Here is a 14,357-nt window from a genome sequence, read left to right on the forward strand (position 1 = left end):
TATTGTAGAAGAGGAAGAAGAAGAGTATACAAGAATCCAGTACGCCTAGCCAAATAGTTCCTTTTAATTAACCTGTCCCTCATCTCTGTCCGTGAACGTATATCAGACTTAGTATTGAGGGGATCTATCGTATTCTATTGGCAAGCACTATGCGTGACCCCTTGAGAAAAAGAAGAAAAGGAAGATAACAGTAGTAGTAGTAGTAGTAGTAGTAGTAGTAGTAGTAGTAGTAGTTAGACGAGGAGGAGGAGGAGGAGGAGGAGAAGCCGGAGATTAAAAAATAGATGATGATGTAGATAAAATAAAATAAAAATACGTCTAAAAAAGAAGAAAAAGTAGAAGAAAATGAAAATGAAGCAAGAGAAAACGAGAAAGGAGAAAAAGAAGAATTAATGATAGAAAAAAAATAGAGAAAATTGAGAAAATACAGTTAGAAGAAGAAGAAGAAGAAGAAGAAAGCATTAGGAGGCGAGGGTCGGGCTGTTCGGGGAAGCGTTCGTCTGGTACCAGGAAACAGACTCCCTACACACCCCGTCTTGAAGCTTCGTCTATTGCTTCATCCTCTCCACAGATATACGCTTCTTCTTCTTCTTCTTCTTCTTCATCTTATTGATCTTCTTTTTGAGCCTTTTCTTCCTCTCTCTTTCTTTTCTTCTCCGTCCTTTGCTTCATCCTCTTTCTCTTTTTCTTCATATTTTTCTTCTTCCTCTACTTCTATCCTTGCTTTCTTATTTTCCTGCTAATACTATTACTACTACTACTATTACTACTACTAGTTTTCTCTTCTCTTCTTCCTCTTTCATTGTATCCTGCGTCTCCTCCTCATCATCATCATCATTATCATCATCATCCAGTTAGCTCAAAGGTCACTTTACTAAATCAGATTGCGCCAGGCTTCCTCTCTGCTTGGCTATCATGTAATAACCACTTGCGTTCGGACGCCGCCAGTTCGTGTGAGCGCGCTCGGAACAAAGGACTTCTTGTGTTAGTGTCTTGCTTTTTGTCTGTGTTGGTTTGTCTCATAGTTCAGTTTTATGTTCATCCGTTTGTGTGATTTTTTAATATTTTTTTTTACGTGTACGCCTATAGCGCCGGTAGGCTTGCTTGAGGGGCCTGGATGGTAGTCGGCCCCAGTCCGTTATGGCGCAGGCAGGTGTTTATAGTGGCGCCATCTTCTCTTGGCTCATGCTGGCCCCCGGAAGTCGTTCTTGATTCACTTGAACGGTTTCCTCTAGAGTCCGGGTTGATGGGTGGTCTTCAGGACAGCATGTGGGTAGTTTTCAGCCACTCGGCGGTGACTGAAAAATCCCAGCTTGGTGGCACCGGGCGGGGATTGAACTCGCGTCGTCCTGAATGCGGCGCCGTCACGCTATCCATTCAGCCACCGCCTCCTCACGCCTCCCCACTCCCTGTTGGTGCGGAATCTTCACTAACTCATTCATTTTCCTATTTCTTTTTCTTTCTTTTTCTTCTTGCTTTAAGGGATTAGTGCATTAGTTGGCTTTTGCGTGGCATTTTCTTCATATGTTTTGTTATGCCCTTGAGCTGTCTTATGTGCCGTAAAAATATCATAATCCTTCGACGGACCTTCTCCGATACCCTACGCCCCTGTCCACCCAGCAGTGAATGGGTACCAGGTATTAATCGGGGGTTGTGTCCCGTCTCCTGGGGTCTGTTCCCTTCTCCTGTAATTCCTTCCCCTTCTGTCTCTCTCCGGCATATGACCACAGATGTTGCGCCGACTAAACGAAACTTTCCAACTGTTCCCTTCTCCTATAATTCCTTCCCCTTCTGTCTCTCTCCGGTATATGACCACAGATGTTGCGCCGACTAAACGAAACTTTCCAACTGTTCCCTTCTATAATTCCTTCCCCTTCTGTCTCCCTCCGGCATATGACCACAGATGTTGCGCCGACTAAACGAAACTTTCCAACTGTTCCCTTCTATAATTCCTTCCCCTTCTGTCTCCCTCCGGCGTATGACCACAGATGTTGCGCCGACTAAACGAAACTTTCCAAACTCTCCTTCAACAGGGTTTCAACGGTGCCTGCAAAGGATGGCGGTAAATTCTCAGGTCATTGCGGGCCAGTGAGTCACATCTTGCTTCTCTCGTTTTTATGGTGAAGGTTCTGTTTGTGTTTGTCATTGAGGTTTTTTTTATACTTTCTTTTTCTTCTTTTTTGTTAATTTCTTTTCGTTTTTCATTCTTGTTTTTCTTCTTTTCCTTTTATTTCTTTTCTTTTCCAGCTTTTTCTTTTCTTTTCCTTAATTTCTTCTTTCTCTTTTTGCGTTTTTTTTAATTGCTTTTTCTTCTTTTTTTCTTAATCTCTTTTCGTTTTTCATTCTTGTTTTTCTTCTTTTCCTTTTCTTTCTTTTCTTTTCCAGCTTTTTCTTTTCTTTTCCTTAATTTCTTCTTTCTTTTTATTTCCTCTATTTTCTTTTTCGTGTCTCATTCATCTCTTTCTTTTCTTTTTCCTATTTTCTTTTTTTAATTTTTGTTTTCTTCTTTTCCTTATTTTCTTCTTTCCTAACCTAACCTAACCTAACCTAACCTTACCTAACCTTACCTAACCTAACCTAACCTAACCTAACCTAACCTTACCTAACCTTACCTTACCTAACCTAACCGAACCTTACCTTACCGAACCTTACCTAACCTAACCTAACCTAACCGAACCTTACCTAACCTTACCTAACCTTACCTAACCTTACCTAACCTAACCTAACCTAACCTAACCTAACCTAACCTAACCTAACCTAACCTAACCTTACCTAACCTAACCTTACCTAACCTAACCTAACCTTACCTAACCTAACCTAACCTAACCTAACCTTACCTAACCTAACCTAACCTAACCTTACCTAACCTTACCTAACCTAACCTAACCTAACCTTACCTAACCTTACCTAACCTAACCTTACCTAACCTAACCTAACCTAACCTTACCTAACCTTACCTAACCTAACCTTACCTAACCTTACCTAACCTAACCTAACCTAACCTAACCTAACCTAACCTTACCTAACCTAACCTAACCTAACCTAACCTTACCTTACCTAACCTAACCTTACCTAACCTAACCTAACCTTATCTAACCTTACCTAACCTAACCTACCCTTATCTAACCTAACCTTACATAACCTAACCTTACCTAACCTAACCTTACCTAACCTAACCTTACCTAACCTAACCTTACCTAACCTAACCGAACCTTACCTAACCTTACCTAACCTTACCCAACCTAACCTAACGTAACCTAACCTAACCTAACCTAACCTAACCTAACCTTACCTAACCTAACCTTACCTAACCTTTCACTTTCTTATTTTTTCTTTCACTTTTTCCTCTATTTTCTTTTTCTATTTGTCAACCATCATCATCACCATCATCATCATCATCATCTTCGTCTTCTTTAGCTTCTCCCATCGTTCACAAATTCACTTCCCCTTCTTCCTCTTATCCCTTCAAGTCATCTCCCATCCCATCAATCTGCCTTCTTTGGCCTTCCCTTCTTCCTCCTTCGTTCAACCTCCATCTCCAACACAGGGGAAGAGGAAGAAAAGCGGAGTGTTTGTGGGTTCTCCGTGGCCTTCCCTTCTTCCTCCCTCGTTCAACCTCCATCTCCAACACAGAGGAAGAGGAGGAAAAGTAGAGGGTTTGTGGGTTAGTGTATCAGAAGGAAGGAAGGAAGGAAGGAATAATATGTGTGTGTGAGGCATTGAAGAAGAAGTAGAAGAAGAAGAAGAAGAAGAAGAAGAAGAAGAAGAAGAAGAAGAAGAAGGCTGCAGGGAAGATGACGAGGAGGAGGAGGAGGAGGAGGACGATGATGAGGAAGAGGAGGAAGGGGAGAAAGCGATGGATTTATTTTGTTGAAAGAAATTCTCATTGAAGCAAAAAAAAGAAAAAAATCAGCATGACTTACATATCGCGATGAGAGAACGACACACACACACACACACACACACACACACACACACACACACACACACACACACACACACACACACACACACCTCTTCTATGTACGAGTGTCTTCATGAGGAGTTTCTAGGAACATGCAAGGAAGATAGAACGTAAGGAATATAATATCTTAGCATCGCCCTTCCTTCCATTCCCTTTGTTCCCCTCTCTCTCTCTCTCTCTCTCTCTCTCTCTCTCTCTCTCTCTCTCTCTCTCTCTCTCTCTCTCTCTCTCTCGTGCGCGCGCAATGAATTCTTTTGAAGGAAATTCTACCCAGAAATGAGAGAGAGAGAGAGAGAGAGAGAGAGAGAGAGAGAGAGAGAGAGAGAGAGAGAGAGGGGGGGGGGGTCAGTTGTATAGGGGAAAACAATGAATAAGGTTTTGGTGATGGTGGTGATGGTGGTGGTGGTAGTGGTTTGGGTAACTGTTATAATCATGCAAGAGGTTTTTTTTCTTCGGGGGTAGTGTTGTTAGGCATTATGGTGTTGATATTGTTGTTGTTGTTGGTGGTGGTGGTGGTGGTGGTCATGGTGGTGGTAGTCATGATGGTGGTGATGATGGTGGTGGTCATGGTGGTGGCGGTGATGGTGGTAGTGGTGATGGTGGTGGTGGTGGTAGTGATAACAACTGTAGTAACAAAGGATTCGGACGAAGAGGTGATATCCGAAGTGGTGTTGACAAGCGTGCAGGCAGGAATGGAGTTAGGGCGTTGGCGACAGCGGTGGTGGTGATGGTGGTGGTAGTGGAGGTGGTGGTGGTGGTGGCAGTGGTAGTGGTGGTGGTGGTGGTGGTGTTAAGAACGGCCGTATCGAAGGCTCAGGGCAAATAATGGTGTTGACAGGCGTGCAAGCAGTGATGGTCGAGTAACGGGGTTGGTGATAGCGGTGGTGGAGGTGGTGACAGTAGAAGAAGAAGAAGAAGAAGTGGTGGTGGTGGTGGTGGCCAAAGTCTATATGCACCAAGTCAAGTCACGCGCAGGTTTGTGGGAGGAGACACGGCCGAGGCGCGGCTTATGCGTGACGTTGCTTGGAGCCAAACTAGAGAATGTAGAAACAGGGATTTAGAGAAAACGAGGAAAGGCGGACTAATTTAAATCAATCACTTCAACATGCCCTCCCTCACACCCCACACCGCCGTTTGTAGGCATTGGAATTACAGTCACGCAATAGCACAATAAAAAGACATATTTTTTTCGTCAGTGGCTTGCCTGAACGCGCTGTGAAAGAAGGCGAGAATGCACATCCAGAGTGCACACACGGCCGCAACTTTAGTCACCCCTGAACTGGCGGGTATTTTTTTTTTGGCTCCAAGTGACGTCATCCCGCTGCTCCGCCCCAAAACCGCCTCCTGCGCGTACCGGTCGCAGTTTTGAGGCAGAGTGACTTGACTTGGTATATAGAGACTTAGGCATCAGCAGCGTTGCCAACTCACCCCATTCACCACAGCGTATATTTTCCCCTTTCTAACCCATAACTACACCCAAAAAATGACGTTATCTGGATATTATAGTGACGTCGGTGGTGGCAGAGGTGTTGGTGGAGATAAGAAGCACATCGTATATTTTCCCCTTTCTAACCCATAACTACACCCAAAAAAACATCAATATATAACGATTCTAACAATAACTCCACATGCATGACGTTATCTGCGTGGGAGCGACAGTTTGGGGGCCAGAAGTCAGCGAAAACAAATATTGAGTACGATATTATAGTGACGTCGGTGGTGGCAGAGGTGTTGGTGGAGATAAGAAGCACATCGTATATTTTCCCCTTTCTAACCCATAACTACACCCAAAAAAACATCAATATATAACGATTCTAACAAAAACTCCACATGCATAACGTTATCTGCGTGGAACGACAGTTTGGGGGCCAGAAGTCAGCGAAAACATGTTGAGTACGATATTATGGTGGTGGCGGAGGTGGTGGTAAGGGCGTTGGCTAGTGGTGACCCCCCCAGGCAATTTGATGGGACAAGTGATGCTCAGACAGCGTGGTGAGTCGCTCTCCATAAAGCAGCTCGCCTGTGTAGTTAGATGACTCTACAGAAGCAGTGTTATGGCTGTTATGTGGTCACGCCCCCGCCACCTCGGCCACCACCAAATTTGGCCCCACTGTTAGTCTGTCACCGCGCCTTCAAAGCCACTCCCCCGTCTTGCCTGTCGTCTTAATGGGAACCTAAGTCTATATATACCAAGTCAAGTCACTCTGCTTCACAACTACGACCGGTACGCGCAGGAGACGGTTTGGGGGCATAGCAGCGGGATGACGTCACTTGGAGCCAAAAGAAAAATACCCGCCAGTTCAGGGGTGACTAAAGTTGGGGCCGTGTGTGCACTCTGGATGTGCATTCTCGCCTTCTTTCACAGCGCGTTCAGGCAAGCCACTGACGATAAAATATGCCTTTTTATTGTGCTATTGCGTGACTGTAATTCCAGTGCCTGCAAACGGCGGTGTGGGGTGTGAGGGAGGGCATGTTGAAGTGATTGATTTAAATTAGTCCGCCTTTCCTCGTTTTCTCTAAATCCCTGTTTCTACATTCTCTAGTTTGGCTCCAAGCAACGTCACGCATAAACCACGCCTCGGCCGTGTCTCCTCCCACAAACCTGCGCTTGGCTTGACTTGGTGTATGTAGACTTAGATTGTCCTTGCAGCTTCCTAGTCCATGGCCCACACGCATTAGTCGTCCTTCAATCCTTCCTTCTAATATCTCCTTTCTTTCTGACTCCTCTCTCTCCTTTTCTTCCTCTCTTCCTTCCTTCCTTCCTTCCTTCCTAATCCATGGCCCACACGCACTGGTCCTCCTCCAATCCTTCCTTCTAATATGTCCTCTCTTTCTGACTCTTTTCTCTCCTTCTTTTCTTCCTCTCTTCCTTCCTTCCTTCCTTCCTTCTTTTCCTTCTTTCCTTCCTTGTGATTCATGTCCCACAAACATCGGTTCTCCTTCCTTCCTTCCTTCCTTCCTTCCTTCCTTCTCCATGGCTCACAAACACTGGCTCTAGTTTCCTTCCTTCCTTCCTTCCTTCCTTCCTTCTGATCCACTAACCCACAAACACTCCACTTTTTTCCCTCTTCCACCCCTCCACTCGTCACCGAACCACTACCCACTTAATTAAACTCGCATCTGCTCGTCCACCGCCGCCACTAACTAAATCCACTTCTTACCACATGATCCACACTTGGCCCTTCACACCCCTGAAGCGAGGCTCTCCCGACACACACACACACACACACACACACACACACACCTGCTAAGCGTTGGTGCTGGGAGAGGTGGTGATGTAGGAGGTTTTTCAGTCATTCTATCTATTTTCCAGTACTCCCGTATATATAAGTTCTCCAGTCTTATAGGTATTAAACGTATTGAAGTAGTAGTCGTAGTAGTAGTAGTAGTAGTAGTAGTAGTAGTAGTAGGAGTCCACCCGGTGGCAAACATATAAAAAAACTGAAGCAAATACCACAAATCAACTCACAAATTACAATAGACATTTAATAATTATAAATACCAGATACTTATTAATTAATGACGCCTTATCTAATGGTTTGGCTTCCTTTATTATCCTCATATATTGATCTGTTTTTATTAATGGATCAAACGTTTCCAGTTTCTTCACCAGTAGGTTTTGTTAATTGAGTTTTTGATGTCGCTAATATTTTTTTTTTTGCCAAACTCTATGATATATTGACCTACTACTACTACTACTACTACTACTACTACTACTACTACTACTACTACTACTACTACTACTACTACTACTACTACTACTACTACTACTACTACTACTACTACTACTACTACTACTACTACTACTACTACTACTACTACTACTACTAAGACGTTTCCTGTTATTTTCCTTCTCCATTTTCCTCCTCTGAACGTTCCTCCCTTTCCTCTTTTTTTTTTCCTCCATCCCTTTCCCCATCCACGTTTTTCTAATTGTTCTTCTCCTCCTCCTCCTCCTCCTCCTCCTCCTCCTCCTTTTCCCCTCCTGGTTTTCCTCCTCTTTATATCCCTTTTTCTTCTCTTTCTCAAGATCTTTTTCCTCCTCCTTTCCCTCCCTCCCTCGTATTTTGTTGTTGTTGTTGTTGTTGCTGTGGTTGTTGATCTTCTTCTTCTTCTTCTACTTCATGTTGATCTTCATTCTTCTTCTTCTTCTTCTTCTTCTTCTTCCTTGATGTTGTTGTTGGTGGTGTTGTTGTTGTCCTCCTCCTCCTCCTCCTCCTCTTCTTATTCGTCCTCCTCCTCCTCTCCTCCTCCTCCTCCTCCTCCTCCTCCTTCGCCTTTGCAGTCCTTCATCTTCCACCTTTGATTAGATAGTTAGTGTAGCTTGTCACAAACAGCCTCGTAAGGACCATCAGGCCTGCTGTTGTTTGTTCTTCCTTTGTGTTTCTTTGTGTTCCTCCTCCTCCTCTTCCTCCTCCTCCTCCTCCTCTCCAACCCTCTCACTTTCCGTCATTCTCCGGTCACTCCTATCTCTATGCTATCAGGAACTTCCGCTTAACTTCTTCTTTCGTCTAAATTTACCTTTTTGTCTTCCCCTTCTTTGCTGGTCCCCTTTTCCACCCCCCCCCCACCCCACCCACCCACCCCCCTTCGTCTCTGGCTCCTCCTTCTTTTGCGACGAACTTTTTTTCTTTTTTCTTTTTCTCTCCTCTTCGTCGTCTTCATCCTTTTGTGTTTCTTTCAAGTTCTTCCTCGGCTAGTGGTGTGTGTGTGTGTGTGTGTGTGTGTGTGTGTGTGTGTGTGTGTGTGTGTGTGTGTGTGTGTGTGTGTGTGTGTGTGTGTGTGTGTGTGTGTGTGTGTGGGTGTGTGTGTGTGTGTGTGTGTGTGTGTGTGTGTGTGTGTGTGTGTGTGTGTGTGTGTGTGTGTGTGTGTGTGTGTGTGTGTGTGTGTGTGTGTGTGTGTGTGTGTGTGTGTGTGTGTGTGTGTTTATCTCATGAGCGCACACACACACACACACACACACACACACACACACACACACACACACACACACACACACACACACACGGACAAACTTACATAAATGCAAACACAAACACACACACACACACACACACAAACCCATATTAAAACACACACACACACACACACACACACTAGTGCCTTTCCAGGAAGACGCCTGATAGCTCGCTCGCTTATCAGTTAAGATAGGCGTCGAGGTATTGGGCAAGGCAGGGCATGGGAGGCGAGGCAAGGCAAGGCTGGTTCGTGCAAGCTATGGCAAGTTGTGGCATCGAGGGTTGATAGGAGACAGGGATGAGACGATGTATTGAAAGGAATAGAGTTAACAGGGATGAAACAATGTAGAGAAAGAAATAGAGTTAACAGGGATGAAACTATGTAGAGAAAGAAATAAAGTTACTGATGAATGAATGAACGCCAATGAATTCAAAACGCGAAACATTAAACCCTTGAAAAATGTATGAAACGAAATATATAAAACGCATAATCAACGCACAGAAGCAAAGATTGAATGGAAAGACACGATTACTAATGGAAATACAATATAAAATGAATAAACAGTGCAGAGAATTATATTGAGTTAATGATAAACGAACGCCGGATAAGGAAATACCAGGTAGAAATATGTTAAGTGAACGGGCAATGCAGAGAAGGAACGTTTGTATAGAAAGAGACAGTTACAGATGGGATTACGTAAGCCACAAGTGAATGATGCAGAAATGTAAATAAAGCAATTGTTGAACGTCAGCGAAGTCAAAACTGCGTTGATGAAACTCGAATAGCCGGTGCAGATAACCTCTTACCATCCCTTCTCTCATTTGGTTCTTCCTCTTCTTCTTCTTCTTCTTCTTCTTCTTTGTCGTCGTTGTTGTCTTTCTTCTTCTTCTTCTTCTTCTTCTTCTTCTTTTAACTCCTCCTCCTCCTCCTCCTCCTCCTCCTCCTGTATCTCTCTTTCTATTCTTCTTTTTCTTCTTTTTCCTTTTCTTCGTCTTCTTCTTCTTCTTCTTCCTCCTCCTCCTCCTCTATCTTTTCTTTTTTTCTTCTTTTTCCTTCTCTCTCCTTCTTCTTCATCTTCTTCCAACTCCTAATCCTCCTCCTCCTCTATCTATCAACAAACCTCAATTAACGTGTGATTGCGTTGTTTCCTTATGCATCAGAAAATTTTGCGTTATCATCAATGGAGGAAGAACAGGCCGCGTAAAGGTAGAATAGACCCCGTGTTCTCAAATGCGTTCAGCTCACAGGACAACTATATATTCCCCAAGGCCACAGAGAGGGTAGTCGAGTTCAAATGCGCTTATTTTATTTACACATTCATGGGAACTCCTTCCAATGTCTGTGTTACATCGACTCGACTGAATGGGTAAACCGTTATTTCTAGTTCTTGAGTTGGTTTACAGTTCAAAGAATTTGGAGTAATCGACGTTATTGAACTTTTTTCGGGTACTTGAAGACTTGAATCATATCCCCTCGTTGGCGTCTTTTCTCCAATGTAAAGAGATTGAGTCGCTTGAGTCGTTCCTCGTACGGGTGAGCCCTTAAGGTTGGTATCATCAATTTTGAATGGAAGAGGTCAATTTCTGATGGGAGAGGTCAACTTCTGATGGCAATATCGGGTGTAAGAGGTCAATTTCTAATGAGAGGTCAACTTTTGATGGCAATTTCGGGTGGAAGACTCAATTTCTAATGGAAGAGGTCAACTTCTGATAGCAATTTCGGGTGGATCAGGTCAAATTCTAATGGAAGAGGTCAATTTCTGATGGCAATATCGGGTGGAAGACTCAATTTCTAATGGAAGAGGTCAAATTATGATGGATGAATTTACACTCACGGGGACCTCACGAACACTGAAGCCTTTGATGAGGAAAACAGCGGCAACCTACAACCACGGGGTATTTTGCGTCTGCGTGAAGGGAGTGTGACTTTAGCGACGAAGGCCCGGCCGAGATGGTTCTTTGATTAGGCTGTGAGGGGCAACGCGAGCCTAACTTGTCCGCTGGGTTCAATGTGGCGTAAGTGACGAGAGAGAGAGAGAGAGAGAGGGAGAGGGAGAGGGAGAGAGATGGGGCATGTTGAGAGATACTCCTTTTGTGGCAGGAGGTGGTTGATGTAGTGTGTGTGTAGATACGGTGGCGGAGAAAGAGAGGGGAGAAAATGACGCGAGAGAAATGAGAGGTATGTTTGGGGAGAGATAGGATGAAGGATTGAAGTGTAGAGGACTGCGTAGAAAGACGTCCCGGCGACACAGCCCGGGGGTAAAGGGAAGGAGAAGAGGGGAGACTTACAGTGGTCGGTATGTACAGCGTTGCGTGGTGTGGACAGGCAAATTAAATACAACTCAGCTCCGTGGGGGGAAAAAAAATCAATGGAAAATTAGTCGCTATGTTGCTTTTCCCGATCATCAGCATAAATAAGTTACTGAAGGTATTTAAATCAGGGTTGTGTGGAGTCGGTATTTTAATCAAGGTTGTGTGGAGTCGGTATTTAAATCAGGGTTGTGTGGAGTCGGTATTTTAATCAAGGTTGTGTGGAGTCGGTATTTTAATCAAGGTTGTTGAGTCGGTATTTTAATCAAGGTTGTGTGGAGTCGGTATTTTAATCAAGGTTGTGTGGAGTCGGTATTTTAATCAAGGTTGTGTGGAGTCGGTATTTTAATCAAGGTTGTGTGGAGTCGGTATTTTAATCAAGGTTGTGTGGAGTCGGTATTTTAATCAAGGTTGTGTGGGGTCGGTATTTTAATCAAGGTTGTGTGGAGTCGGTATTTAAATCAAGGTTGTGTGGAGTCGGTATTTTAATCAAGGTTGTGTGGAGTCGGTATTTTAATCAGGGTTGTGTGGAGTCGGTATTTTAATCAAGGTTGTGTGGAGTCGGTATTTTAATCAAGGTTGTGTGGAGTCGGTATTTTAATCAAGGTTGTGTGGAGTCGGTTTTTTAATCAAGGATGTGTGGAGTCGGTATTTTAATCAAGGTTGTGTGGAGTCGGTATTTTAATCAAGGTTGTGTGGAGTCGGTATTTTAATCAAGGTTGTGTGGAGTCGGTATTTTAATCAGGGTTGTGTGGAGTCGGTATTTTAATCAGGGTTGTGTGGAGTCGGTATTTTAATCAGGGTTGTGTGGAGTCGGTATTTTAATCAAGGTTGTGGGGAGTCGGTAATTTAATCAGGGTTGTGTGGAGTCGGTATTTTAATCAAAGTTGTGTGGAGTCGGTTTTTTAATCAAGGATGTGTGGAGTCGGTATTTTAATCAAGGTTGTGTGGAGTCGGTATTTTAATCAAGGTTGTTGAGTCGGTATTTTAATCAGGGTTGTGTGGAGTCGGTATTTTAATCAAGGTTGTGTGGAGTCGGTATTTTAATCAAGGTCCGCCAGAAGTCTTAAGCCCCGTTCAAACTGTGCCGACTCTGGACCACGACAACCCAGCGACTCCGGGAACACGAGGTCTTGGGTCTGAAATGTTGACATGAAACGGTCGCACAAAGTCTTCCCGATCATATGCGACCCTTCCACATAAAGATTTCACACCCAAGACCTCGTATACCCCGAATCGCTGGGTTGTCGTGGTCCAGAGTCGGCACAGTATGAACGGGGCTATAGGCTTCGATATCTAAACAAATGCTCCGCGGTAAATAAACAACGAGTCTCGACGTTCACACTCGCCTGGACGTGTGGGGTGCGTGTGGTGAGGACAGGCCCGTGTGCGCCCCTGATCACCCGCGCCCTTCACTCGGCTCCTTCTGAAGTGGCGGCCGATCAAAGATATTGTTGCGTGGAATTGACCAGGTGGTTTGTCCTCTGAGATATAAGATAAGAGTCGGCCAAGGACACACCAAAAGCAGAAAAAAATGTTGTCTTGATTATTACGTTTCCTGAACATATCCTGAACTGAGAGCATTCATTTACGGGCAGTCTTAAAGGTTTGTATGTGTAGCAATGTTTACATTTGCGTGACTGGCTCCGGATTGCTTTTTAGAACATAAGAACATTAGAACGTAAGGAGTCTGCAAGAGACCGGTTGGGCTATACAAGGCAGCTCCTGTACATTCAACCCCACCTTACCTCACCATCTATGGCTTTATCTAACCTCTTCTTGAATGTATCTACGGTATTGGCACCCACAACATGGCCCCCAAGCCTGTTCCATTCGTCCACCACTCTTTGTGAACCAATTCTTGCCTATGTCTTTGTTAAATCTGAATTTCTCTAACTTAAAACCATTGCTACGCGTCCTACCTGGCTCTTTTACTATCAAAGTCTTATTGACATCCCCTTTATTAAATCCCTTCATCCATTTATAGACTTCGATCAAGTCTCCTCCCAACCTTCGCCTTTCTAGCGAGTGTAGATTTAACTGCTTTAGCCTGTCTTCATGAGGCAAGTTTCTCACCCCCTGAATCATCTTTGTCATCCTCCTCTGTACAGATTCTAACATCTTGATATCCATTCTATAGTAGGGGGACCAGAACTGAACTGCATAATCGAGATGAGGTCTAACTAGTGCAAAGTAAAGTTTGAGGATGACTTCAGCGCTCCTATTGCTTACGATCCTTGAGATGAAACCAAGTACTCTGCCTGATTTTTAACCTGAATGCATTGAGCCCTAGGACGGAGGTCAGCGCTCACTAGGACTCCTAAGTCTCTCTCACGCCCAGACCTACTTAGAGGAGTGCCATTTAAAGCACTACTTTGGTGCACGCCTCCGTGGTCTAGTGGTCAGCGTGCCTGGCTTCTACTCCGCGGGCCCGGGTTCGAATCCTCCCTCTCGGGCTGGTCGATAAATGGGTACCTGGGGAAACCTGGGGAAGGTAAACTGTGGTAACCCGGATGTCACACTGGCCCTGTGTCCCGGGGTAATGGGCTCCCTCCCACCACAGGCTCAAGGGGCAATGTTATGGAGATGAGCACTGAGGCCACGCGCTGCTACAGTATATGTCCCCAACTTTACCTTACCTTTGATGCGCACTGGTCCCCTTCCACCAAGAACTGGATCACCGCACAGACACCCTGAATACCCCAAACCTTTACACTTCCCGAGTCAGCCGCTTGAAGCAAAAATTGACCGATTACCCTCAAACCTCGCGTGAAACTAAAAAGTAACCTATATATGATGCATGCGTATTAGTTCACGAAAGTGCTGAATAGATAAAATCAAAAAGACGATTAACTTGCAGTGACCTGTAGCCCGGTTGTGAGGCGCCTCGCGATATGCACCAGCGTGACAGTGGAGTATGGGTGAGCAGGAGGAGGCCCTTTTTGGCACCCGGCCCTGAGTCATCGTGATGCCGCGTAGAGGACCCCCGCCCCCCCTCCCCCTCTCCCCCTCCCGCCCCTGCCGTATGCTCTGCCTTAGCCCCCGTCACACAGGCACACATCGGTCGCAGCCTTACCCCATAATGTCTCAATCGCTTGCTCCTCTCTGCTTCTCTCCCCGTCACC

The 14,357-nt window shown here is 44.8% G+C and overlaps 1 long non-coding RNA gene across 1 annotated transcript; it reads left to right on the plus strand.

Moving 5' to 3' along the window:
• The first annotated feature begins 11,502 nt into the window (after positions 1-11,502).
• Positions 11,503-12,043, plus strand: LOC127002410 (uncharacterized). The gene is made up of 3 exons (XR_007756181.1): positions 11,503-11,642; positions 11,783-11,838; positions 11,895-12,043. It is a non-coding gene; the product is annotated as an uncharacterized LOC127002410 (long non-coding RNA).
• Positions 12,044-14,357: the final 2,314 nt, after the last annotated feature.

The sequence above is a fragment of the Eriocheir sinensis genome, chromosome 23 (assembly GCF_024679095.1).
Source record: "Eriocheir sinensis breed Jianghai 21 chromosome 23, ASM2467909v1, whole genome shotgun sequence".
NCBI lineage: Eukaryota > Metazoa > Arthropoda > Malacostraca > Decapoda > Varunidae > Eriocheir > Eriocheir sinensis.